The sequence below is a fragment of the Bos grunniens genome, chromosome 21, assembly GCF_055505025.1.
Source record: "Bos grunniens cultivar Pamir isolate PY7600 chromosome 21, Bosgru_T2T1.0, whole genome shotgun sequence".
Lineage (NCBI taxonomy): Eukaryota > Metazoa > Chordata > Mammalia > Artiodactyla > Bovidae > Bos > Bos grunniens.
Window position 1 is genome coordinate 9907507 of NC_141185.1, and position 27881 is coordinate 9935387.

Sequence of the window (27881 nt, forward strand, 5' to 3'; positions counted from 1 at the left end):
TCCATCTCGCTTCCCCTCCCCGGCCCGGGTCCCCGAGAGCGGCTTACCGGCGACGACGGCGATCGCGGCCGCGGGGTGCCCAATCTGCCGCGCGCGGAGCTGTGCGCACCGGCTGGGAAGGAGGGAAGGGCTGGCGGCGTCGAGGTCCCTGCAGGGGAGGGGCACCTCGGCGGCGACGGGCCGCGCGGGTTTAAGGGAGCCGGGGAGGCGGGCGGCGTGCCAGCCCCGGTCCGCAGGCCCGGATGGGGGAGGGCCCGTGCGCCCCCCCCCGCCCCCGCCCCGCGGCGCCGCTGCTGACAACGCGCGCGGGTTTCCCCGGCCCGGGGTCTGCAGAGCCAGCCCCCGTTACTTAGCGACTCGCTCCGGGGAGCCCACGCTGACGCGCGCGACTAGCGGGGCTGCGGCAACAGAGCGAAGGGGAGGAGAGGGGAGGGGAGCTCCGAGGAGGGGGCAGTGCGGGGAGGGCGGGTGGCCGCGGCCCGAGCTCCTCCCTCCGCCTCCCCTTCTGCGCTGGGGAGGGGGCCCCGGGGAAGACGTCCTCCAGCACGGGCCTGGAGGATACGGGGTGGGGGAAGGCCCGCACCGAGCGGGAGCGGATGGGGATGGGGGGCGCCGCGGAGATGCGCCTCCCCCTCGCTAGGGCTGCAGCAGCAGGTGGCGGCGACGTGGCCGTGGAGACCCGGCTACTGCAAGGGCCGGGCCGGGCACGCGAGGACTGTGGCAGTGGGCGCGTGGGTGTGTGCGACACGCTCCCACCCACGTGGCATATTGGGGACCTGGGGACGCGGGCGGAGGAGGAGCCTCCTCCTTCCTCTGGTCTCTCTCTCCCTCATTCCTGGATTTTTGCTCCTGCGCTGCGCTGACTGTCTCTTCCCCTTGGAAGCCCGGGTCACTCAGCTCGCTGCTTTCCGCTCCTCCTTCCTTAACGCCCAACAGATGACCCGGGATGTCAGATGTCGGGAACAGCTTCATGCTGTTCAAACCAAGCCCGGTGTTGGCAGCTCCCCACCCTGCCCGCTCCCTGTACCCAGTTGCCGACATTGGGGGCGGGCCCTTTAATCTGACTCGGGGTACCTTACTATTTTGAGATTTGGGGCCCCTCCAATTGCCTGCATTATGCGCAATGTGTCCTAAATTACTTCCCACCTTCCACAAAACCGGGTTCCTCCCCAGACCTGGTAGCTAAGTGTTAGCACCTAAGGTGCACCTTAAATGTGACCTGTAAAGCTACAGCCTGATCTGGGAGACCCCCAAAATTCATCCCAAAGCCAGGGAAAGTGGACAAGAGTTTGTGTAAGACCTCATCACAGGCAGGAACCGCTTTCCCAGGTGAAACAGATACCCTGTCCAGGTCCACTGGGTGCCTCGGAGCAAGCAGAGCCCGGGCCTCCTGATGTCCGAGCACCCACATCCCCACTGCCGCTCTTCAGCAGCTGGGTGCAGGCAATCTCACCTCCTTCCTCCTCGGAGGACCTCTTATTCCTGCTGCCTCCCCAGCCTGGACCAAGCCCACACCCCCTTTTCACCCTACTGTCCTCTCTGGTGTGCCTGCCAGGAGAAAGAGGCAGCTCACCCACAGAGGAGAAGGGATCTCCCCGGCCAAGAAAGCTCCAGCATCCTAGCAGGGGTTCTCACCAGGGCAGATCCCATCCCTGTGGGGCTTTAGAGAATACCATGGCCCGAGTGGGTTTTGTTGGCCCTGTGACAAGACTTTTCCTAGTTATTAGTATTGCCATCATCATCGTGAGTATTACTGAGATGCCAGTAACTCTTGTTGAAAACCCCTGCAAACCCACCCTGTATCTTAAGAGACAGAGGTCCAAGGACTTCCCTGGTGGGCTAGTGATTGAGAATCTGCCTGCCAATACAGGGGACACGAGTTCGACCCCTGGTCCAGGAAGATTCTACATGCCGTGGAGCAACAGAACCTATGCACCATGACTGCTGAGCCCAAGTGCCTAGAGCCTATGCTCTGCAACAAGAGAAGCCCCTGCACCGCTGCAAAGAGTAGCCCCCGCTCACTGCAACGAGAGAAAGCCCTCACATGCACAGGGAAGACCCAGAGCAGCTGTAAAAACAAAAACAAACAAACAAAAAACATAAAAAATGGAACAGAGGTCCAAAGGCAGCAGTTTTCTGAGAAAACCACTTGGCATCGCAGCCCATGCTCCACAGTTGAGATCCAGCATCTTCCAGTGCAATCGAAAGCAACATTCCTGAATTTCCAATCAGTTTTTATGGGTGGCGGCAGCCTGGCAGCTGGTCCACAGAAACTCCAGAAGAACTGCTTCCTGGCGCCATATTGGCAGCTGGCTCTTTCTTCAGCCTAGACTTTCCAATATGCAGCTCTAATTGGACATCTGATTTGGTCAGGGAGCCCAGTGCTGACAATAAATACAGGCTCAGAGCTTACGTTCCATGCACAGCCTGTACTGGGGCCCCCCTGTTCCAAGAAACAAGGGAGCCTGTGGGGAAATGTGATTTGACAGGATGAACATCTCATTCACTGTTCACAAAGATCTGAAAAATAATTGGCTTGTGTCAAAGTCAAAGCCAACATGTTCATCCTTTACAGTGTGAATATGGTGGGGGCGGAGGGGAGCAAGAAGACAACAGGCAGGACTTCCTCTGCATCATATTGCTATTCCTCACGCTTTTCTCAGTAAAGGTGGGGAATATACGAACACGCTGAGGTTGAGGAAGCTCGTGAGTCGTCAGGGCCACATCTTTCCAGGACGTCCATCTGCACCACAGGAACTGCCCCCCCACCCCATATTTGTCAGGAGTGTCCCCTGGAGGTCAGGCAGAATGCTGGGCACCAAGGATGCAAAGATGAATTAGATAAGCCCTCTGTCCTCTGGGTCTTCCTCGGGACATCTTTAGAGGACGTAACTCATGCCACGTATTAATACTAAGGGTTTTATCTACAAGAGCTCCTTTTAACCTCATTAACCCTTCTCTGCATGCATGTGTGCCAGGTCACTTCAGTCATTTCTGACTCTGCCACTCTATGGACTGTAGCCCGCCAGGCTCCTCTGTCCATGGGATTCTCCAGGCAAGAATACTGGAGTGGGTTGCCATGCGCTTATCCAGGGGATCTTTAAGGGGACCTAAGGATCGAACCTACATCTTCTGTGGCTCCTGCATTGCAGACAGATTCTTTAGCACTGAGACACCGGGGAAGCCCCAACCCTTCTCTGAAGGATTTTCTGAAAGGTTATATACATTCCCTAAGGTCACACGGCTGGCAAATGATTGGACTTGGGAGTTGCAACCTGGTCTCCCTGACCCCCAAATCCATGTTCCTAACCATTTCCTTGTATTATCTGCCAGGCTAAAGAAAAATGGAGACAATAATAATATAGAAAATGCCCATTCGACATTTAAGATTATAAATAAGATGTGTGTGTGTGTGTGTTTGTATATGTGTGTGTGTGTGAAGTCACCAGGATTGTTCCTGGAAGAGTCAACTCTCAATAAAAGCTAACTGTTGCTATCATTTCTGTACTTTATTGTGCCCATCTTTGCATGAAATATTCCCTTAGTATCTCTAATTTTCTTGAAGAGATCTCTAGACTTTCCCATTCTATTGTTTTCCTCTATTTCTTTGCATTGATCGCTGAGGAAGGCTTTCTTATCTCTCCTTGCTATCCTTTAGAACTCTGCATTCAAATGGGTATATCTTTCCTTTTCTTCTTGGCCTTTCACTTCTCTTCTATTCGCAACTATTTGAAGGACTCTTCAGACAACGATTTTGCCTTTTTTGCATTTCTTTTCCTTGGGGATGGTCTTGATCCCTGCCTCCCATACAATGTCACAAACCTCCGTCCATAGTTCTTCAGGCACTCTGTCTATCAGATCTAATCCCTTGAATCTATTTGTCACTTCCACTGTATAATCATGAGGGATTTGATTTAGGTCATATCTGAATGGTCTAGTGGTTTTCCCTACTTTCTTCAATTTAAGTCTGAATTTGGCAATAAGGAGTTCATGGTCTGCCACAGTCAGCTCTTGGTGTTGTTTTTGCTGACTGTATAGAGCTTCTCCATCTTTGGCTGCAAAGAATATAATCAATCTGATTTCGGTGTTGACCATCTGGTGATGTCCATGTGTAGAGTCTTCTCTTGTGTTGTTGGAAGAGGGTGTTTGCTATGACCAGTGCGTTCTCTTGGCAAAACTCTATTAGCCTTTGCCCTGCTTCATTCCGTATTCCAAGGCCAAATTTGCCTGTTACCCCAGGTGTTTCTTGACTTCCTACTTTTGCATTACAGTCCCCTATAATGAAAAGGATATCTTTTTTGGGCGTTAGTTCTAAAAGGTCTTGTAGGTCTTCACAGAACCGTTCAACTTCAACTTCTCCAGCATTACTGGTCAGGGCATAAACTTGGATTACTGTGATATTGAATGGTTTACCTTGGAAACAGAGATCATTCTATCATTTTTGAGATTGCATCCAATTCAGACTCCTTTGTTGACCACGATGGCTACTCCATTTTCTTCTAAGGGATTCCTGCCCACAGTAGTAGATATAATGGTCATCTGAGTTAAATTCACCCATTCCAGTCCATTTCAGTTTGCTGATTCCTAGAATGTGGACGTTCACTCTTGCCATCTTCTGTTTGACCACTTTCCATTTGCTTTGATTCATGGACCTGACATTCCAGGTTTCTATGCAATAGTGCTCTTTATAGCATCGGATCTTGCTTCTGTCACCAGTCACATCCACAACTGGGTATTGTTTTTGCTTTGGCTTCACCCCTTCATTCTTTCTAAGGGAACGTTTCATGAAAGATGGCCACAATAAAGGACAGAAATGGTATGGGCCTAACAGAAGCAGAAGATATTAAGAAGAGGTGGCAAGAATACACAGAACAACTATACAAAAAGGATTTTTATGACCCAGATAATCACGATGGTGTGATCACCAATCTAGAGCCAGACATCCTAGAATGTGAAGTCAAGTCGGCCTTAGGAAGCATCACCATGAACAAAGCTAGTGAAGGTGATGGAATTCCAGTTGAGCTATTTCAAATCCTAAAGATGATGCTGTGAAAGTGCTGCACTCAATAGCCCAGCACATTTGGAAAACAGCAGTGGCCACAGGACTAGAAAAGGTTGGTTTTCATTCCAATCCCAAAGAAAGGCAATGAAAAGAATGCTCAAACTACCGCATAACTGCACTCATCTCACACGCTAGTAAGGTAATGCTCAAAATTCTCCAAGCAGGCTTCAACAGTACGTGAACCGTGAACTTCCAGATGTTCAAGCTGGATTTAGAAAAGGCAGAAACAAGAGACCAAATTTCCAACATCTGCTGGATCATCAAAAAAGCAAGAGAGTTCCAGAAAAACATCTACTTCTGCTTTATTGACTATACCAAGGCCTTTGACTGTGTGGACCACAACAAACTCTGGACAATTGTTCAAGAGATGGGAATACAAGATCACCTGATCTGCCTCTTGAGAAATCTGTATGCAGATCAGAAAGCAACAGTTAGAATAGGACATGGAACAACAGACTAGTTCCAAATCAGGAAAGGTGTACATCAAGGCTGTATATTGCCACCCTGTTTATTTAACTTATATGCAGGGTACGTCATGAGACACGCTGGCCTGGAGGAAGCACAAGCTGGAATCAAAATTTCCGGGAGAAATATCAATAACCTCAGATATGCAGATGACACCACCCTCATGGCAAAAAGCGAAGAACTAAAGAGCCTCTTGATGAAAGTGGAAGAGAAGAGTGAAAAAATTGGTTGAGGTTCAGCATACAGAAAACTAAGATCATGGCATCTGGTCCCATCACTTCATGGCAAATAGATGGAGAGACAATGGAAACAGTGACAAACTTTACTTTGGGGGGCTCCAAAATCACTGCAGATGGTGACTGCAGACATGAAATTAAAAGATGCTTGCTCCTTGGAAGAAAAGTTATGAGCAACCTAGACAGCATACTAAAAGGCAGAGATATTACTTTGCCAACAAAGGTCCATCTAGTCAAAGCCATGATTTTTCCAGTAGTCATGTATGGATGTGAGAGTTGGACTATAAAGAAAGCTGAGCACCGAAGAGTTGATGCTTTTGAGCTGTGGTGTTGGAGAATACTCTTGGCGGTCCCTTGGATTGCAAGGAGATCCAACCAGTCCATCCTAAAGGAAATCAGTCCTGAATATTCATTGGAAGGACTGATGTTGAAGCTGAAATTCCAATACTTTGACCACCTGATGCAAAGAACTGACTCCTTGGAAAAGACCCTGATGCTGGGAAAGATGGAAGGCGGGAGGAGAAGGGGACGACAGAGGATGATATGGCTGGATGGTATTACTGACTCAATGGACTTGAGTTTGAGTGAACTCCGGGAGTTGGTGATGGATGGGGAGGCCTGGCGTGCTGCAGTCCACGGGGTTGCAAAGAGTCAGACACGACTGAGCAACTGAACTGAACTGACTGATCACTATCATCATTAGACCCGCAATTTTATTTTGAATTAATAAACCCCATCTTATGGGGATTTCCAAATACTATTGTTGGAAGAAAAGACAAAAGTGGTAAAAGTGCAGACCTCTGTCTGCAGGACTGTAGCTGGTTGCACAGAGGAGGTGGTATTTGAGTTGAGTCTCTAGGCTTGAGTAGGTAATGGAGGGTAGAGAGGGCAGGAGCAGCAATGGGCTGATCAGGAGGAATGAGTGGGAGAATTCACAGAGCTGTGAACAAGCAGCTCATGTGCTCAGGGGTTGAGACCCAAGACGGGAAAGCCAGAGGCTGAACAGGAGCTGGGGAAACCACGGCATCTGTGAATGCTGGTCCCTTCTCTAAAGACGCAGGCAGGACCCTCTGCTGAGCCGGGGCCTTGGGGTGGGGAGTGGGGAGGGAGGACAGTGGGGCAGGGAGCCAGAAAGAGGACCCAGCCTCTAGGCAACCTCCAGGCCACACACGACAGTGGCACCTCCCATCACAGGGGCCACGGGTCATGATCCTTGACAACCTCAGCGCTCTGCAGGCCCCTTCCAGGACAGAATTCATCACACCAGTCCCTTAATGCAAGAGCAACCTTAGCAATGTGTAGTGGCACATGATATGCAGAGGAGACATGGCCCCCTCACCCATTCTCAGAATTTTTCTACAGCTCATTCATTCATTGGTACATTCATTCATTCAATACTGTAATATTATGTTTAATATTATAATATGTTTATTGAACATTTACTATATGCCCAGCACTCTGTTGGCTCTGGTGGGGAAAGAGATCAGTCAGTGGTGGGGAGCGATGGCAAGACCAGGGCTCAGAGCTGTAGTGACTACAGGCCGTCTGGTTGCACAAAAGAGGGGCTCTTCCCTGGATTCAGGGCATTGAGGAAGGTTTCCTTGGTGGGATGATCCCTCAGCCTCAAAGCCAGTACCTTGCAGAGCCCACGACTTGAACCTGGGGCTTCTTCCAGGCTGGCTGGTCTGGTCCTGATAATTGTAGCATCTGAAATGAGCAGTGTTGCTGCTAACAAGACAGCCAGGGTTAAAGATAGGGCCTGTATGGGGGGCCAGGGGGTAAGGGGCAGGCTCTTGAAAGGCAGGTGAAATGAAACACTCTCCTGCCTAGAAAAGGAAGCTTTAGGTCTGACTCTTTCCTTTCCAACACCCATTTTAATTTGATTATCAAAAGAATTCCACCAGCCACACTAAGAAGAGGTGAGAGACTTGGAATTGGGACAACAGAACAGAGGACCGTGGGAGAAAAGAAAACAGATAACTTGGAAAGAGGGTATTACCACCTTCAAACAGCTGAAGTGAGTGAAAGTCGCTCAGCTGTGTCCGACTCTTTTCAACCCCATGGACTATAGCTTGCCAGGCTCCTCTGTCCATGGAATTCTCCAGGCAAGACTACTGGAATGGGTTGCCATTCCCTTCTCCAGGGAATCTTCCTGACCCTGGGATTGAATCTGTGCTGCAGGTAGAATCCTTACCGTCTGAGCCACCAGAAAAACTTCAAACAGCTGAAGGTCTTTCTTATCATAGGAAAGGTTGCGTTAGATTTTGTGTGTGGCCCCCAAACGTTGAACTGAACCACCAGGGAGACAGTTTTTCTTCAGGACAAGGAAGACTAACACTTAGATCGATGAACTAGGGCTCACAGACAGCCATATCTGGCCCTCTGACTGCTTTTGTAAACAGTGTTATTGGAGCATACCCTGCCCGTTCATTCATGTACTGTCTATGGTGCTTTCATGCTACAAGAACAGAGTTGAGTGCTGCAGGGACTGTATAGCCCACTAAACCTAAATAATTCTGTATCTGGCCCTTTGAAAAACAGTTTGCCTGAATTAGAGCAACCCAGATACCAAGATACCAGATACAAGATACCAGAGGATGAGATGGTTGGATGGCATCACCGACTTGATGAACATGAGTTTGAACAAGCTCCAGGAGTTGGTGATGGACAGGGAAGCCTGGCATGCTGCAGTCCATGGGGTCGCAGAGTCAGACACGACTGAGCAACTGAACTGACTAACCGACTGAGATACCAAGTGTCTGAGCAAACTCCGGGATAAAGTGAAGGACAGGGAAGCCTGGCATGCGGCGGCAGAGTCTGGCATGACTTAGCAACTCAACAACAAGATACCAAATGAGGTGCTTTGGGAGGCAGGAAGTTCCCCATCACTTGGGGGTATTCAACATAAGCTGAAGTCCTGTTAAGCAGTGATGTGGCTAAGAATCCAAATGAACATTGAGGTCCCTTTGAGATCATAAGGATCCAGCAGTTAATGACAACTACTCACATTTCTTCAGTGCCCACCAGTCGTATAGTCACAACTATCAGAGAATAAATCCATCTTCAGGGCAGCCTCAGTAGGACATCAGGCCTACAGTGTTTCATCACCAGACCTGAAGTCCATCAAACAGAGCGATAGCATCCTCTGCCTGTTTAATGTAAGACAGATGATGGGCAGATTCAGGCAATTATCTTCCCTGGTGGCTCAGATGGTAAAGAACCTGCCTGCAATGCGGGAGACCTGGATTCAATCCCCGGGTCAGGAAGATCCCCTGGAGAAGGAAATAGCAACCCACTCCAGTATTTTTGCCTGGAGAATCCCATGGATAGAGAGGAGCCTGGCAGGCTACAGACCATGGAGTCACAAAGAGTCAGACACGACTGACCGACTAACAAGTGTGAGCCTCTTCAGGAAGTCTTTACACCCAAGCCTCAGTTACAAGGAAGATGCGTTCACATGTACTCTCCCTGATGAATGAGGGTGGATCGTTTCTGGGCCACAAATGTACCCACAAGGCTTACCTGTTACTGTGTGTTTAAAAGGAATTCCCTATGAAATAAACTAATTTAGCTTTGGTAGGCTTCTGTTGGGCTTCCCAGGTGGCGCTAGTGGTAAAGAACCCGCCTGCCAATGCAGGAGACTTAAAGAGACATGGATTCTATCCCTGGGTAAGGAAGATTCCCTGGAGGAGGACGTGGCAACCCACTCCACTATTCTTGCCTGGAGAATTCCATGGACAGAGGAGCCTGTCAGGCTACAGTCCACAGGGTTGCAAAGAGTCGGACACAACTGAAGTGACTTAGCATGCACGCACACAAGCTTCTATCGGGGTCCTCAGGGACGTCATTCAGAACACTCAGTGCCAGACCTTGAACTGGACAGAGCAGCTGCCCTTGAAAAGCTGATGGCCTGTGCCCCAGCTCGCTTGGCCAGAATGTGATGAATATCTGGTAGATCCCAAAGGCAGGGAGAGACTCACTCGGCCAGGTGCACTTATCCAGCAAAGCAACGTTGCTGCACAGTGCTGTTAACAGAAATTTGTTTTCTTTCCAAGTAGAACTGCAAAGAAAAGCAAAATGTTCTCTTTAGAGGGGAAAAAAAGTCTGTGGCCCTTTCACTGTCTTGTCCTCAGCTAGATTATATATAAACAGCGTCAGTTCCCCCACCTCAGACTGTCTTGCAAACACTGTGATGGATGCAAGAAAACATTTTTATGCAGTAATCCACAGCCTGTGTGCAGAAGCAAAGATTTTCCAGCCAGACGAGGAGAAGGACCCCTTATGAAGTGCACTGGCAAAGACTAACTTGATTAAATACTGTTCTTAATGACCACACGAAGGACTGCTTTCTGATCCTTACTGGCCCAGACCAGTTCACACCATGGTGAATTCCAGGTACTGATTTTCCCAAAGCCTTTGTCGCTTGCCTTGAGTTTTCATCCCTTTCCCCAGTCAAAATAAAACAACAGCAGCAACAAACTCATTTCGTGTTTTTCCATTTCATATTTTTCTTGCTGCTGCTTTTGCTTTCAGGTGACAGTTAGATAATCAAGGTACGTACTGATAGGTCGCCTTTGGCACAATTCCCCAGTCGAGAGACAGACACCCCTAAGAGCTTTCTCCTGAGAAGCATTCAGATGTTATTCAAGCTCTGACGCATCCATTCTCAGACACTTAATCACGCTCAAAACCCATTTGAACCAAAGTTTTGCTAGCTCTCCAGCTAGGGGGAATCTTGGTACGTAGAATTTTAAAAGAGCAGAGAGAATGCTGGAGACTCCACCTGGCGATAAACAAAAGAGATGCCTCGGAAAAGCCTCTCAGCGTTCCTTGCCTTCACAGGCATCCCTAAGCTGCCCTACTCCTTTGTCCTGTCTTTCTGTGATATGGATTGTCTAATCTCAGTGCTGAGGCCACGTATCCAACCTCACCTCTGTTCCAGGCTCCAGAGCCCATGAACCTCAACTTTGCTTTATTTTTTTTTTTTACCATCTGCCTAGTCATAGCTTGAATGGCATTGAATTCTTAAATGAGGGTTGATTGGTGTGTGTTTACGACAACTGACAGTGTGGAGAGCAAGGTACTACTAGCCAGGTCCCCAGATAATTATAAATAAAATGGCTCCTAGATATTTTATTGATAGTTACCTGGTGTCAACATTCTTGGTTGCAGCTCCCAAGGTAAAATTTTAAAGTATTATTGAATTCATCTCCCCATATACATTCAAGTACACGTTACCTTATTCCAAGGATTACTATATTAATGTAGTAATTTAGTTCTGCTGGGAAGATCTTCCCATAAAATAGACATTTCCATAAAATTACTGAAAATGTGAAGGTTGTTGAAGTCATTCATTCTTCCTTAGTTTCAACTATCCATAATGTTAATTGCTCTAAATGCTGACAAATACTCTCCAATGACAGGGAAGCCATGGTCATTAAGAGGTAACGTGCCACAGAGCTGAGCTATGATCAGAGACCTTGAATCCGCCCCCTCCTCCACACACACCAGATTAAGCTTATCATCTGCTACCGTTAGACAAACCATTGCGCTGTCACCTCAGGCATGTGTACGAGAGAAATCACTTGCCTGCAAAGAAGACAGAAGTTTTCATACCTTGTCTTTCTGATCAAGATCCTTGCTAAGACTTTTTATTTGTTCCAACAAATTGGCCAGAAGCTGACCTGGCCTGTTGGAGACTGCCTAAAACCAAATCCTATTCAAGGAGGCTGGTTGCCTTGCAATCGAGTCCTCTAAACAAATAAAAAGGGAGGGGCTTCCAGTCGTTTATGAAAAGGTATCTTATAAAACACATGCATGCCTAATTGCCAGGGTGATTACATGAATAACCCATTTACAAAAATGTCCCAAGATGTTTCACTGAGTTAAGAAACCTTTCGAAAGGAATAATCAGGATACACAAATTTCTGCTGAAGTTTTTTCATCATTTACCATCACCACCATCTTTAGCATCATTACCAGCATTTCTCGAACCTCTATTCTATGCCAGCCGCTTTCACGTACATTAGTTCAACCTAAAATTCACAGAAATGCTGCAAGTACATCTCTTTATCCCCATTAAACAGGTGAAGAAGCAATGGTCCCAAGATTTTTAATCTTGGAAAATGTAAACTTAGCTGGTGAATATTTCAAGTTGTTAGAAGTCATTAATTTACTGGTAACAGTAAAATATCTGATCAGAAAAGGCTTTAGCTAATAAAATGCAATGTGCTCTGTTACATCAATGAACATACGTGCAGAACTTTCAAGTAATAATTATTTCTCCCTTTTCAGAGTTACAAAAGAAGCAGTGTCTGACTTATCTCTCTCCCTTCTAAATGGCTAGTATTTTAAAAATTATTGTTATTTTCAGAGTTTACCCACTCAAAATAATCACTGCGCTTACTTTTGAACAAAGAACAAATGTTCTTTCATTTCTTATCTGTCGTATTCTGAACTATTAAAGTTTAACTGTCAACTCCCTGTTAAAACATCATTGCAATCCATTACATTTTTAGAAACCATTGAATATACAAGTCCAGAAGGTGCCTCTCTCTTTGCTTCCAGCCCATTCCGGTTTCCTGAAGTCCTTTCAAAGATCACTCACTAACGGAGTTTCATAGCAGTGTTTATGTTACAAGAACAAGTCTTGCAACTGGCTTGAGTAGGATGGAAAAGGTGGAAGCAGTGTAATCAGTAAAAATGAAAATGTGTTTATTTGTTGCCATTTTAGAGGTGGCTGGCATCCTGTGTGTGTGTGTGGTGAGAAAGAGAGGGAGAGAGAGAATGTGTATGCTTCATCAAATAGCTGGAGAAGTTATAAAGGAGGAGAGATGCAAACTGATAGTACAGAAAGCAGCAGGCAGCAGTGGGTCTCTCGTGATGACTTTGAGTTAATACTCCTCCAGGGAAGACGCAACAACAACAAAAAAAGAAAGCACACGTAGAGCAAATTCTGTCCTACAGCGTTAAAAATGGTCGGGTCAGCCAAGCTTTTCTGGCAAAGCAGTATAGAATATATGTTTACCCTGTTAATTTTAAGTATTACAACCGGACAGTGACTAATATCCAAAGGTTATAATCTGCTTTGGGGGTTAAGTATGATGGAAGAGTGATAAAGAAAATGCAAAGTTGTTTTTTTTTCACAGTAGCTTGGGAAAACACTGCCTTGAAAAGCTAGTGTAACACTGCACTTCTCCCCTCAATATGAGATAAACTAATTAATATGTATCACAAATCCAACCACAGTACTGGACCCAGGAATTTCTTTGGTGCAGTATTATTGAGAAGCATGTACAGTCAGGGCCAACCTGGGGAAGTGAGGGCTTTAAGGCATCTAGAGGGGTGTTTGGGGGGTTTTTTGTATTTTTTTTACTCTGTTCTGGTGATAAATTTCTGGGAGCAGCTCATGGAGCCATACTGATTCTCTCATGTGTGTGTGTTCAGTCACTAAGTCATGTCTGGCTCTTTGCGACCCCATGGACTGCAGCCCACCAGGCTCCTCTGTCCATGGGGTTTTTCCAGGCAAGAATACTGGAGTGGGTTACCATTTCCTTCTCCAGGGGATCTTCCCAACCCAGGGATTGAACCCACGTCTCCTGTGTCTCCTGCACTGGCAGACGGATTCTTTACTACCGAGCCACCTGGGAAGCCCCGTTGATTCTTTCACTAAGTGGCCAACATGCACAGCTTGCAAAAATGTATTGATGGCTATTTTCCTTTATGCATGGTTGATGTGGTGGCTGGGGAAGCAATGGTGGCTACCATCAGGGAACCACCTACCAGCAGACTTGCAGAAAGCTGGCCCTGCACGTGTTGTTTTAATAAATCCTTCTACCGAATTGAGAGGTGGTTCAGGTATTACCCTCCATTGTAGGGAAAAAAACCCACAGATCAGTGGTACTAAGACACATCTAAAGTCGCTGCCTTAGTTATCCATTGCTGTGTAATATATTACCACAATGCCGTGGCTTAGAACACACAAGTATTATTTAATAGTTATCGTAGGTCAGAAATACGGGCATTGCTTGCATGGGTCCTCTGCTTCCGAGGTGTCTCACAAAACTGCAACTGTGTGCCCGTCAGGGCCAGTGTCTCATCTGAAAGCTCAACTGGGGATGTAGTCACTCCAGACTTGTTTTGCTTTATTCCACACTGTTGTTGGCAGAATTTATTTATTTTTTTAAAGGTTACTTTCCACTTTACAGTTATTACAAAATATTGGCTATATTCTTGATGTTGTACAACTTATACTTGAGCCTACCCAATAATTTCTGCCTCCAACACCCACATCCTTATTTTACCTCTCCCCAACCCTGCTGGTAACAACCAGTTTGTTCTCTATATCTGTGAGTTTCCTTTTTGGTTATATTCACTATTTGTTGTACTTTTTAGATTGCACATGTAAGTGATCTCGAAGAGTATTTGTCTTTCTCCATCTGATGTATTTTACTAAGCATGATGCCCCCCAAGTCCATCCATGTCGCTGCAAATGGCGAAGCTTTCTTCTTTTTTGTGAGTGAGTAGTGTTCCATTGTATATCTAATTTCTTTTGGGAAACTTGTCTACACTTTGACAGTTTTCACACATGAGACCCACATTCCCATGAATGAATGAAAACCAACATGAACAGCAGCTATGATGCAGGCACGTGACCTGGGCTTTTTCAATCACATCCCCCCATGAGAACTGGATGTGGAAGTGTTACATGAGGCATCAGTCTCGATCACAACCCAGGAGATGATGTCTACACGCACAACAGAGGAGAAATCTATTCCTCTGGGGCAGCTTCTGGTATCCAGCCTGGGGTGATTGGTACCAAGTTGTGGGTATTGGCTATTATGGCATTCTGGGGCGCTCAGTATTAGTTGTGGCTATGTGGTTTCTGAAAGCATGTTGTCTTAACCCCATGAGATAATGAATGGACTCGAATCTCTGATTTTTCAATAAGAACCCTGACCAATATGACAAATTTTTCCAGCGTCCCTCTTGGCACTTCCCCACACCCTCTGTGCTATGATTGGACTGCATTAAAAATATTCGGAGTCACCAAATACTCCCTTCTTTCTCTGAATCTTGGGCTTCTCCACATGATATTCCCTGTGTCTGAGACATTCTTGCATGCATAGGTGCTTCAGTTGTGTCTGACTCTTTGCAACCCTATGGACTGTAGCCCATCAGGTTCCTCTGTCCATGGGATTCTCCAGGCAAGAATGCTGGAGAGAGTTGCCATTTCCTCCTCCAGGGGATCTTCCCGACCCAGGGATCCAACCCACGTCTGTATTGGCAGGCCGATTCTTTACCACTAGCGCCAATTGGCTAGCCCTGAGACATTCTTACTTGCTGCTTGTTTACCTGGATTTCTTCTATTCAGTTTTCAGGTTCTATCTTGGTGTTACTTTCCCGAGACATTCTTTCCCGACTGTCTGTGTGAACAGTCTGTTTTTGACCTAAACTGCAGCCCATAAACTATTGCATTTTCATAAACTATTAACTCATCTACATCTATCCCTAGATTATGAGAAAACAACATGCTTATATTATTCACTCTTTGCAGTGGGACAGCCATTGTTCTGCCCATCCACACTTGCTCTTATTCTGGAAAATACTGTATCTAATTCTGCTATACTGGTAAGAATGAGACTGTTATCTTTTTGCTGGTTCCAATCCCCCTGGTAACTAGTAGGGTAGAAACCTGATGCAAGCTGGGCCAAATACAGCCTTTCATTAGGATTTTTGAACAAGAAGGGAGAAGAAGTGAGCTTCAGATCCATCCAGATTCCAAATTTTGAGATGTGAGTCTGGGGATTTTAGAGGTCAAGCCCCGTGTGTTATTTATCTGTTGCACAACCAAAAATACCACAAACCTATTGGTGTAAAACAACACACATTTACTATCTCAGAGTTCCTGTGGTTCATGAATCTCGGCACGGATTTCCTGAATTTCATCTGAGAGCTACAATCAAGTGTCCACCAGTGCCCGAGTCTCATCTCAAGGTTCAAGTAGGGAAGGAACCCTTTCCAAGTTCGTACGATTATTCGCAGAACTCAGGTCCTTGAAGCCTATAGGACTGAGGGTCTTGGCTGGTTGGCTGTTGCTGGCCAGAGGCCACCTTCTGTTCCCGCCTGTTTGTTGGCTGAGGTTGCTCTCAATTCCTTGCCACGTGAGCCTTCCCAACATGTCCACTGGCTTCATCCAAGCCAGCAAGGGAAAATATACTAACAAGAAAGGTGTTACCGTCTTCTGTAATATAATCTCAGACGTGACATCTCATCACCTTTGCCATATCCTGATACTGAGAAGCAAGTCACGGGTCCTGCCCACGTTCAAGGACTACGGATAGTAGCTCACACGTGCTGGCCCCTCTAAGCATTTAAGCCTTGACTACTCAATGGTTTCCTGAATCCATGCATTAAGGATTGAAATAAGAATATCTGATGTACCAAGTAAGAACTCAGCCAGGCGAAAGTATTAGTTTTGATGTGATTAACAGTTTCAATATGTATGAGAATCATATAGCACATCCCGCTTATGGCTATGAGTACATAATTTTCCTTAATGCTTGTCAGACACGGAATTTAGATTAGTTGCTATTTTTTAACACAGTTTCAGTAATTCTTGATAATCAATTTGTTTCAGAAAGAATTCAGCATTCTTGCAGTTCAATGTTCTAAAAATATGCTCTAGGAAAAAAATTATAGCCTAATGCAGAGTGCATGTCTTTTTCTTTTTTTTTGCTGAATAATGCTCTTTGTTTCTGCAGAGTCATGTGCGTTCCCCACTGGTTTGGTTCAGATAGTTAAAATAGTTGAAATGTTTTGCTTGCTCTTTTTAATACTTGAAGGGTGTCAGCGTGCATTTTGGCATAGCTAGAAATGGCCCACGAGGGGTTCTCTTTACAATATTTGGCAAAGGTAATCTCTCAGATTTGCTAGTTGTATAAAGTGGAACATAAATACTTTCAAATGAAAAGTATTACCTGACTTAAACATCTCTGAATCTGTGGTTTTAGGGCACCCCGAGTAGAAAAGTGCTTTGTAGACTTTGAGGCACTATACAAACGCTAGTTGCTGTTGTTAGAAACAACAGTATCATTGTGGTGGAATTTGCTATTAAGAGATGTAGAGGGAGACCTTTTCTATTTGACACACACAGAAAGGGTAGCTGCCAACTAGGTAGAATTTTGGACTTCAGTAGAAGAAGCTGGGAGAGGAACATCACAGAACTCACCGGGTGAGGCTCACACTTGAGTTAGCGACGGTCAGGTTCATCTCCCCCAGCAGATGTCGAACTCCTTGAAGTCGAGAAGCATGCTATTCATCTCTCTGTCAGCCCCTTCTCCACGCCAAGTACCAGACTCTCAGCAAATGTTCCTTCCTTTGCGATGAATGCCTTTGCAAGCCAAGTCACCCGAACGAATCAGTTCTGTATATTGTAGAAGGACTGAATTTGCTTCCTTCACCAAATTACATCTTGTAGCTTTCTTTCCTTTTTCTTTCGGCTTTCTGTAAGCGATCAGAAGCTGTAAAACTCTAAAAGGATGCTAATTAGAAGTTAGTATAACTCACAGAGAAAGCTCTTTAAAATGGCAGACATGAAGATGGAACATGATAACAGAATTTGCAAAATGGGTCCTTACTTCACTATATCATGTGGCATTAAATACTTTTAATAGAACCACATCTTTCAAAAGCAGAGAGGCACACTGCTGGCTGTTTCTATTGTACCTCTATAAATTGAAGTTATTGGCCTGTATTGCTGTTATCTGATAGAACGGGTTCAACCTCACAGTTTGGGAGGGGAGAAATGATCTGCGTGTACCCTGAGTTTTTATTCTTTCTCTTTCTCATCCAGTTGTCATCTCTGTAGAATGGAATCTCAAGAAGACCATGAGATTTGTTGGCTGTATCTTTTACTAGCAGTGTGACCTTGGGCAAGAGATTGATGTAAGTTTCAGTTCATTCATCTGTAAAATGGGGATCCCAGGCTTGTCTCCGAAGCTTCTTAAGAGAATTGAATAAATCCGTGTGGAAGCACTGTGCAGAGTGGCAAAGACCTACCTCCTTCCTCCTCCCTTTCTTTTCCTCCTTTCTTCTTCCCTCTCTCCTCCCTCCATCCTTCAATTCTTCTTTTTCTACCTTAAAATCATTCTCAGGGCTTCAGCAAGATACATTCTCCTTGAAGGTGGAAGAAAGAATAAGAGGAGAAAAAAAGAGAGAAAGAAAAGCAAGATGGAAGTAGACCCACAGATTTGCAGACCTCCCTGGTTTGCTTTCGTTGGCAGCAATAGAGTAGGTTAGAGAGGAGTCAGTGAAGGGGGCACAGGTGCACTTGACTGTGGTGTCGAGGGCTGACCACCTGGATCACAGCCTTGGCTCAGCCTTGACTGTCCACGAGACTTTGGGCAAGTCATTTGGCCTCTTTGAGCCTTAGTTTCCTCATCTGTGAAATGGGCATAATAGCTGCTGTCTCACAGAACATTAGATAATGGATATGACAGTCTTATATAAACTGTAAAACTCTACAAAAGTACTGGGGATTATTTGATTGTTAGTTAATAATGAATCCAAAAGCACTTGGAAAATCTAAATCCTACCCTCAAAAGGGAACATTTTCAAGTTCCTCCTTTCATTTTAAAGGTGCAGAACCATGAAATACCAGTGCATTGGCTAAGAGGTCTATTTTATATTCAGGTATTCGGGTAGGGCTGTAATTGAATTTCGTCATTAATGAATGGAATGGAAGTTCCATTTTTATTTCTCCAACCTATACTTTTTATTGCACGTCTACAGTTGGCTGGATTTGGGGCTGGGCCCTAGAGATGGAGCGACCCAAGTCTCTGTCCCCTTTTCCCATCCCACCGCTCAAGATGGGTGTAAGAACGTTTCCAGTAGAGGAGGGGCTAGGGATTCCTGAAGCAGAGGACTTCTAGGGAAGCTGTAGGTCACAGCAGGGATGCTGGTTAGGATATTACTTGTAAGTGGATTCATTCTATCTTGAACCTAGTAAGTTTCTTTTTCATATTATTTTTTTTACTAATTTTGCTGCTGATTGCTAAGTGCCTAGGAAATAAACCTACTACTCACCACTTTATTGGAAAAAGTCTGTCTTCTTCATTAACCTCTGCATCCCTTGTGTCTTTCTAAATGAACTCTACAGACACTAACCCATAGAATTTGAGAACTGGGAAAGGGCCTTAGAGACAACATATTCTGGTTCCCTCATTTTACAGAGTGTGAGCCAAGACCTGGAGAGACCAGGTGACTCATTCAAGGTCACACAGTAAATTAGTAACAGGGTTGGGAATACAATCTAACCTCAGGCTCTTTGCATGACTCCCAGCTGCTCCCAACTCTAAAATGTGTTCTTATTTTCCACGCTACCGACAGCATTCTTCCCAAGTCACCACTGCCTGTTTTATTTTTTTCTTTTAAGAAATATATATCTTGTCTTTTAAAATTATTGTGTTATTTTTAAAATTTTTATTATTTTTAATATTATTTTATTATTTTTAAAACTAGCTTTCAGATGTACAACATAGTGATTCAAAATGTATATAGCTTATACTCTGTTAAAGTCATTATAAAAGATTAGCTATATTCCCTGTGCTGTATAATATATCCTTATAGCTTATTTATTTTACACATAGTACTTTGTACTTCTTAATTCCCTACCTCTTTTTTCCCACTCCCCCTTCCATCTCCCCACTGGTAACCACGAGTTTATTCTCTATACCTGTGAGTCTGTTTCTGTTTTGTTATATTCATTCGTTCTATTGTTTTATATTCCACTGGTAAGTGATAACATACAGTATCCATCCCTCTCTGTCTGACTTATTTCACTAGCATAATACCCTCCAGGTTCATCCATGCTGTTGCAAATTACTGTCTGTTTTCTGAACTAATCACTCAGGATCCAAGGTTAAGCTAGTGATGGCCCTGGGTAACTTTCTTCCAGAGAAGACAGCACTGATGAGAAACTGAGTTTGGCATCGCAGGTGAGCACGTTCTGGTTTGGTTATTTCGGGACAGCAGTTTGCTTGGGGTACTTCATGGCACTCCAGAGCCCTGGGAAAAAAGTCTAAAACTAGTAACATCTTTAGTTTTTTTTTTTTTTTTTTTTTTTTATCTCCACTGGGAAATGTTAGAGCAGAGAACTGGAAGCCTGAACACCAGGACTTAGCTCTGGGTCATCTCCCTAATTTTCCACGTGACCATAGGCATATGTCACTGTGCTTTTTCATTCATTGATTTGGTCAGACAGTTACACAGTCCATTTAGTCATTAAAATTGAGGGCCTCATGCTCGGCATTGGGGATACACTCACATATCAAACGTGGACTCTGTCCTTGGCTGGGCAGTCTCATGTGGGAGCGGACACACAGCAGGTACATAGTGTCCTGCAGTTCCTGGGCTCATAGAGGGTTTGATGACATTGCACCCAATTTAGATGGGGGCAGGGGTGGGGGATGGTGCTGAGATCCAGGGAAGAGGTCACGAAAGAGGAGGAGTTAAATATAAGGAAGCCCTGAAGGATTAATAGGTAACCAGAGGATCTCAGAGGTACAAAATACTATCCATGCATCCATCTATCCATCCATCCATTTCTCTCTCCATGCATTTTATTGACAGGTGTTAAACATCTCCTAAAGATCGAGGAATAAGGAGACGATAAGCTAGTTTCTGTCCCCAAGGAGTGCCCATGACCTTGAGCAAAAGAACTCTGGGGCCACAGAGGAGCATCTGGCTTCAGGGGACAGTAAGTCACTTGCTCTGACTGGAGCAGAAGCCCCTGTGAAGAAGCAGCTGGAGACACTGGAGAAGGAGACAGGACCTTGTACCCCGTGAAAGGCCTTAGGAACCATCATAGGAAATTCGTGATGTACCTGAATGACCAGGAGGATGGTTTACGGGAAGATCAGCATGAGGGGAAGAGAAGGGCAGAGAGCCGCCTCAGCCAACCTGGGATTTGGGACGCTGTCTCTGGCTGAACAGTGAAGGATGAATGGACGGGGGAAGAGCAAAGGGGGCAAGTTAGGAGACTGTCGCTGATGTCAGGGGGACTGTCAGGGTGACCCGGATGAGGGTGAGGGCAGAAAAGATAGAGGGGACATCACTGAGCAGGAACCAGAAAATCTTATTTTACATGCCCCTGACACTAAAGAGAAAGTTAAGAGATAATAAGTCTCACCTGTGGTCATGACCCTGCGTTAAGGTCATCACCCATGAATCTCAGTCCCAGGGAAGCCAGCCGTGCACCTGCTGCCAGCCGGGGCCACATGGTCCCCTCTGTTGGACGCATTTCTTCATCAGTCACACCTGAGACTTGAGCTGATGCTCCGCTGGCTTCAGCTGTGTGACCGTCTCTGCTCTGCGTGCTGGCAGCTGGCCCCTGAGCATCTGCTTTTATCAAGGGTGTTTAGGGTCTTAGGATAGGGGCGATTTTAATAGTCTGGACCTCTTGGAAGACAGGGAGCCAGAGGAGAAAAGTGGCGACCCGCAGTGGAGTAATCAGAGAAGCCATCCAAGGAGGAGGTGGGCTGGGGGGCACAGCCATGGGGAGGGATCTCTCTAGAGGAAAGGGAAGCCACCACGTGGGGCCAGAACAGGACAGCACGGGGGTCCTGGCGGGATGGCCCTGGCTGCCTATGGCCAAACGCTGCCGTGACTGGTCATAGCATCCCAGGCTGGCTGGGGAATACGGTGAGTAGACCGCTGAGTGCAAGCCCGTGGCTACCTCCCTTGCTAGGATGTATTCTGTGAGAGGAGAGAAAGGACAGAGGAGATGGTAGAAAGAGAAGGATGAAGTCACCTTGCAGGTGTGGATGGAGCTTGATTACTGGGGCCTTGAAAGCCAAACAACAGGCAGAAACACACACGTCTCCATCCCACCCCCTTCCTGCTCCTGGAACCGCGATGTGGATGGTCCAGTTTAGTGCTTGAGAGTGCTGGCTCACTTTCCAGTCCCCGGTCTAGCCCAAACCTCAGGCAGTTTACTCAACTTTGCTGAGCCTTGATTTACTCATCTGTATTATGGGGTTGCCTTTTCATGCTGTTCATGGGGTTCACAAGGCAAGAATGCTGAAGTGGTTTGCCATTCCCTTCTCCAGTGGACCATGTTTTGTCGGAACTCTCCACCATGGCCCATTATTTTGGGTGGCTCATATACTCAAAGCCATGTTTTTTCCAGTAGTCATGTACAGATGTGAGAGTTAGACCATAAAGAAGGCTGAGCGCTGAAGAACTGATGCTTTCAAACTGTTGTAGTGTTGAAAAAGACTCTTGAGAATCCCCTGGAAAGCAAGGAGGTCAAACCAGTGAATCCTAAAGGAAATCAGTCCTGAATATTCATTGGAAGGACTGATCCTGAAGCTGAAGCTCCGACACTTTGGCCACCTGATGCAAAGAGCCTACTCACTGAAAAAGACCCTGATGCTGGGAAATATTGAGGGCAGGAGGAGAAGGGGGCAACAGAGAATGAGTTGGTTGTACGGCATCATTGACTCAATGAACATGAGTTTGAGCAAACTCTGGGAGATAGTGAAGGACAAGGAAGCCTGGCGTGCTGCAGTCCATAGGGTTGCAAAGAGTCGGACACAACTGAGCAATTGAAGAACAGCAACAACACATGGGTTTGGGAATAATAGTACCAACATGCCCTGCTCTGTTGGGATGATGAAAGGAGATCATGTGATTAAGATCCTAACACAGTGCTCGGTGTACCATAAGGGCTCAGAGCAGGTTGGTGCTGCTTCAGAGTGGCCCAGTGGGTCCTTGGCTTTCTGACCTGCCCAGTGTTCTTCCCTTTGAATGTCTTTGCACGATTCCTTCATCCTCACCCACCGTTGGTCCCGTCAGAATCCTGAGCTACTCTACAACCTGCAGCATGATTCTTCTCTTCTAAAAGACTCCTGTCAGTTTCATACATTTTGCATGATCCCCTCCCTGAGAAAGTGGGTTTTCAATAATAAACGCTATTTGAAATGACATACGTTCCCCCAGTACGTGTCCACGAGCACTGTATGGCTGGGAGAAGGATCCACCAGGATACGCACAGTGAGTATGCTCAGCTGTGGAAATCCTTGGGCTATAAATAGTGTGTGTGTTTTTTTAATATGATGGACTCATTTTCTCTGATCATAAAATCCATGGCTTCTATTTATAGCCATAGTGATGCTCTGCTAGTACTGAGGGATTTTAAAAATAGGCTGTAGGAAATAAGATGTGCTCGGCCAAGTCTCTCAGTACAGAGGCAGCAGAAGGGGCCTGGAGATCTGGGACTGGGATTCAGGGTCTTGGCATTAACCCTACGCTGTCTCTAAGTCATCCTCCATTTCAGCTTGCTTCAGGCCTTTTGCCTTCAACTTGCATTACTTTTGCTTCAGTGAAGAGTTTTATTCATTCATTGGGAACTTACTCTGGGTCAGCTGTGATTGTAGGAAATAGAGTGTTTCTAGTATCAAGGTGCTCATAGCCTAGTGGGGGAGAAACAGACCTGTAAATTCACACAAGACTCCATGATGAGACTGATAAATGCCAAGCCCAGGTATAAATAAAGACCTGGAAAGCACAGAAAAAGGTTCACCTAATTCTGTCCAGGGCAGCAGAAGAGTCACCTCTGTTGGGTTGAATAGTGACCTCCAAAGATACCCAGGTCCTGATTCTGGAATACGTGCATGTTACCTTATGCGGCAAAAGAGACTTTGCAGGTGTGATTAAGTTAAGGGTCTTGGGATGAGAGATCATCCTGGTTTAGCAGTGGGCCCAATGTCATCAAAGTTTCCTCATGAGATGGAGGCAGAAGGGTCAGATGAAAGAGAGAGGAGAAGAAGAGATGTCTCCAGAAGCAGGGAGAGATTTGAAGATTTGATGTGCTTTGAAGATGCAAAAAGGGGCCATGAGCCAAAGAACAGAGCTCTAGAAGCTGGAAAAGGCAAGAAAAAGGATTCTCCGTGAGAGTTAAGGAGGGAGTGGAGCCCAGCCAATATCTTGGTTTCAGCCCAGTGAAGCTGATTTCAGACCCGTGAGCTCCAGGAGAGGAAGAGAATCAATTTGTTTTTGTTTCAAGCCATCAAGGTTATGATGATTTGAGTTAGTGGCCATCAGAAAATGAGCATACCACCCAAGGTAACACTTCAGCTGAATGGTTGTAACAAACAGCTGATGTTTGGGGCCTCTCAATATCCATTCCCTCCTGTTGGTACCTGCATCCAGTTTTTGCTTAATGATGCCCTACTCAGCACCACTGGTGCGGCCCTGAGGCCAGCTCAGCTCCAGCCCTGGGGAGGCCCAGGCTGCCCTTAGTCACTCAGTCATGTCCAACTCTTTGTGACCACCTGGACTGTAGTCCACCAGGCTCCTCTGTCCGTGGAATTTTCCAGGCAAGAATACTGGAGTGGGTTGCCATTTCCTACTCCAGGGGATCTTCCCAACCCAGGGATCAAAACTGCATCTCTTTCCTCTGCTACACTGGCAGGTGGATTATTTACCACTGAGCCACCTGGGAAGCCCCAGGGCTTAGACTCAAACTTATTAGCATAACCCATCCCCAGGCCACATAACTGGCTCTGGGCTGAGCATACAACATATGTTGATCCAATCAGATGTTAAAAGAATTGCTTTCCCACCACAGCTCAGCTCTGGATGAACAAGGAAGGGTGTAGCCCCAGAAAGACCCTCTTGGAGTCAGGTAGGAAGAGTCATCCTGAGAAGAATACCATCTCTGAGCAAAGGGAATCTGGAGACGGTGAGAGATGCAGGGTCCTGGTTGTGTGCCTGAGCGTCTGGACTTTTAAGATGCACAAATCAATTACATTTCTGTGACCGTGAATTTTAGGTTATCAGGTTGACTGAGAATCAGGGTACCCAGATATTTGGTTAAAACGTGATTTCTGGGTATGTCTGTGAAGGACCTTCCAGAAGAAATTAGTGTTTGAATTGATGAACTGAACAAAGCAGATGGCCCTCCCTACTGTGGGTAAGATCATCCAATCCACTGGAGGCCGACATGGAACAGAAAGGCTGAGGAAGGGATCGTTCGATCTTTCTCTCTGATTGGCTTCAAGCTGTGTGTGTGTGTTAGTTGTTTCGTCAGCTCTGCAACCCTGTGGACTGCATACCTCCAGGCTCCTCTGTCCATGAGATTCTCCAGGCTCCTCTGTCCATGAGATTCTCCAGGCAAGAATACTGGAGTGGGTAGCCATTCCCTTCTCCAAGGGAACTACCCAACCCAGGGATTGAACCTGGGTCTCCTGCATTGCAGGTAGATCCTTTATCATCTGAGCCACCAGGGAAGAAGTAGTCTTTGAGCTAGGATGTGGATAATCAAGCGGGGTCATCAGTCTCCTCCTGCCTTTGGACTCAGCCTCAGACTTCAACTTACACCACTGGCTTTCCTGGGTCTTCAGCTTGCCAACCACAGATCTTAGACTTCTCAGCCTCCTAACCATGTGAGCCCATTCCTTATGGTAAATTTCTTGATATTTATCTCCTATTGGTTTTGTTTTTCTGAAGGACCCAGACTAAAATAGTTTTAATATTAAAAAACGTTTTGTGTGACTTTTTTTGTTACCAGCCCCTAAAAAATATCAAATAAAGAATGGGGAGGTTCTGCTGTGAGCAGAGGGAAGGGAGAAGACCAAACATGAGGTCAGAAGCCAGTGTTGTGACTGCCGTAAGTATTTGTGGAAGCAGTCAGGCAAGCGTGCATGCTTAATCATGTCTGAATGTCTGCGACTCCCATGGACTGTAACATGCCAAGGATTTCCCAGGCAAGAAAACTGGAATGCGTTGCCATCTCCTCCTCCAGGGTATCTTCCCGACCCAGGGATCAAACCCAAGTCTCCTGTGTTTCCTGCACTGCAGGTGTATACCCCACCACTGAGGCACCTGGGAAGCCTCAGTATTTGTGGAGAAGGAAAAGGAAACCCAGAGACTTGAAGGCCAAGATCACAGTGCCCAGTGAGAGATGGCTAAAGATAGATCACCGTGCTATGGGTGTCAGAGCTCAGAGGAGGTTGGCCGGCATTGATTCTAAACCCTTTGTTTTACAGATAGGAAATAAAGATGCTGATACAGATAAAGATGCAGATAAGGATACTGGCGCAGAGAGGCTTGCTTCAGGCCACCCAGTGAGTCAGTGACTCACACAGAACCAGAAGCTACTCCTCTCTAGTTTCCCTGCCTGCTGCCCCCCAGGTCTGCTCTGCCCTGACTCTGCTGTTGTGTAAGTGAATGGTCAACCTAAGGCCAGGTCAGCCACTTACACACAGGTGCCCAGAAGCCCAGCTGGGCAGTCTACAGCTGGGTGTTCCGGATGGTCCAGGCTCCAAGCGGAAACCCTTTTCATGCTTTCTCGCTATATGTGGCTCACTGAGGGAACAGAGGACGACCTAGGACCTCATGTGCTTTTCTGTAACTACAGACAGTTTGGTGTACAAGACAGAGAGGGAGAGTGGGAGTCCCAGAACTGGGTCCAGCCAAACTCTGCCTTTTAGAACTCTATGCCCAGAGATGGCTGTTTAACCAGCAGCCCTGTTATTATCCATGTGATCTTGCTACCTTTCAAGGGGTAGCAACTATGTAGAGACGTTGGAAGTAAGGTGCTTTCTCAGTCGTAAAATGCTGGCATCCCCCTAGACAGTCGTCACTCAGATTATCCCTTCCCTGAAGGATGCTCCGTAGAAGCTGATGGCCTCGACAGCAGGCCCATATGGCACTCCAGGGAGCGAGCTGGCTCCCAGGGCCAGGCTGCAGTTCAATGCCTTGATCTAGAAATAAGCCATTTAGGAATCTGCCTTAAACTGAGCATGGAGAAGTGTGCCCAGGACTATGGAAACACCCATTTGAGTCTCATTGTTGTGCTTCTTGGTGCAAAAAGAAAGCAAGCTGCGGTGGGGAGTAAGAGAGATGTCTTTAAAAATAAGAGAAATTTCCCTCCCAGTAGCTCAGTATAACAGTGTGCCTCTTTATCCTCCTGTCAATGCAGAAGACACGGGTTCGATCCCTGATCTGGGAAGATCCACCAGTAGCAGTGCAACTAAGCTGGTGAGCCACAGCTACGGAGCCTGTGCTCTAGAGCCCGGGAGCCACAGCTACTGAGCCCAGGGACCGTGACTGCTGAAAGCCATGTGCCCTAGGGCTGTGCACTACAGCTAGACAGTAGCCGCCGCTCTCTGCAGCTGGAGAAAGCACAAGTGCAGCAACAAAGACCCAGCACAGCCGTAGATAAACTTTTTGAAAAAGAAAAAAAAAAAAATAATCTGCATCTTTCATGCAGCAGAAGTGGAAGATAAGATCAGCAAGTGGCATCAAAATATAAGCCGTAAATGTAGAATGTCGCAGAAATGGAAGGAACTTTATAAACCATCGAACTGCTTTCGTTTTACAAATGAAGAAACGGAGGCCCCAAGAGCAAAGCGCCTTGACCGAGGCTGTGCAGCAAATTCATAGCGTGGCCAGGCCTGGAACCCGGCTGTTCTGGCTCCGAGTTGTGTGCCTTCCATATGGATGCCCACAATCCGGTCTTAGAGCTAGGGTGTGCCTGTCTCCCTTAGCTGGGCATTTATATTGACCAGAAAACACATGTCACTGTATCAAATATGATGATATTTACTTGTTATGCTTTAGAGACATATTATGCTTTAGAAACAAATCTTTGCATGAGATGTTATAGCATCCAGGAGATTTCTTTCTCTAAAATAGTGTGAAGTGCTTTTCAACAAATGTGAACTCTCTGTTTCTAAGCCACCATCATGTCCAGCTCTGAGTTCACACTGAACCTTTCCATGTCTTCTCTAACAGCCGTAACACCCTACGAGTCACTATCTAGCCCACTAAAATGCAGGATGCGCTATCCTGGGTTCCACCTGACACGGCTTTGGAATAAAATCTGGATTCAGATGCTGGATTTGCCAATCACTCACTTTGCAAATTTGACCAAGAGGCTTCTTTTTATTCTGGGGATCAAATTCCTCTCTAATCTTTGCTGCTTCTCAAGTTTGAGGAAAGATTACATACAGTGTACACAAGACACTTGAGAAGGGCATGGCAACCCACTCCAGTATTGTTGCCTGGAGACTCCCATGGACACAGGAGTCTGGAGGGCTACAGTCGATAGC

General features: G+C 46.3%; 1 protein-coding gene and 1 long non-coding RNA gene across 2 annotated transcripts in view; one reads left to right on the plus strand and one right to left on the minus strand.

Moving 5' to 3' along the window:
• TUNAR (transmembrane neural differentiation associated intracellular calcium regulator) overlaps positions 1-164 on the minus strand; it is a 54050-nt gene extending 53886 nt beyond the window's left edge. The window contains exon 1 of the mRNA XM_086365185.1: positions 48-164. The gene's annotated coding sequence lies outside the window, so the exon portion shown is untranslated. The remainder of the gene's footprint in view (positions 1-47) is intronic.
• A 19498-nt stretch (positions 165-19662) lies between these two features.
• On the plus strand, positions 19663-20925 carry LOC147349044 (uncharacterized). The gene is made up of 2 exons (XR_015150304.1): positions 19663-19760; positions 20395-20925. It is a non-coding gene; the product is annotated as an uncharacterized LOC147349044 (long non-coding RNA).
• Positions 20926-27881: the final 6956 nt, after the last annotated feature.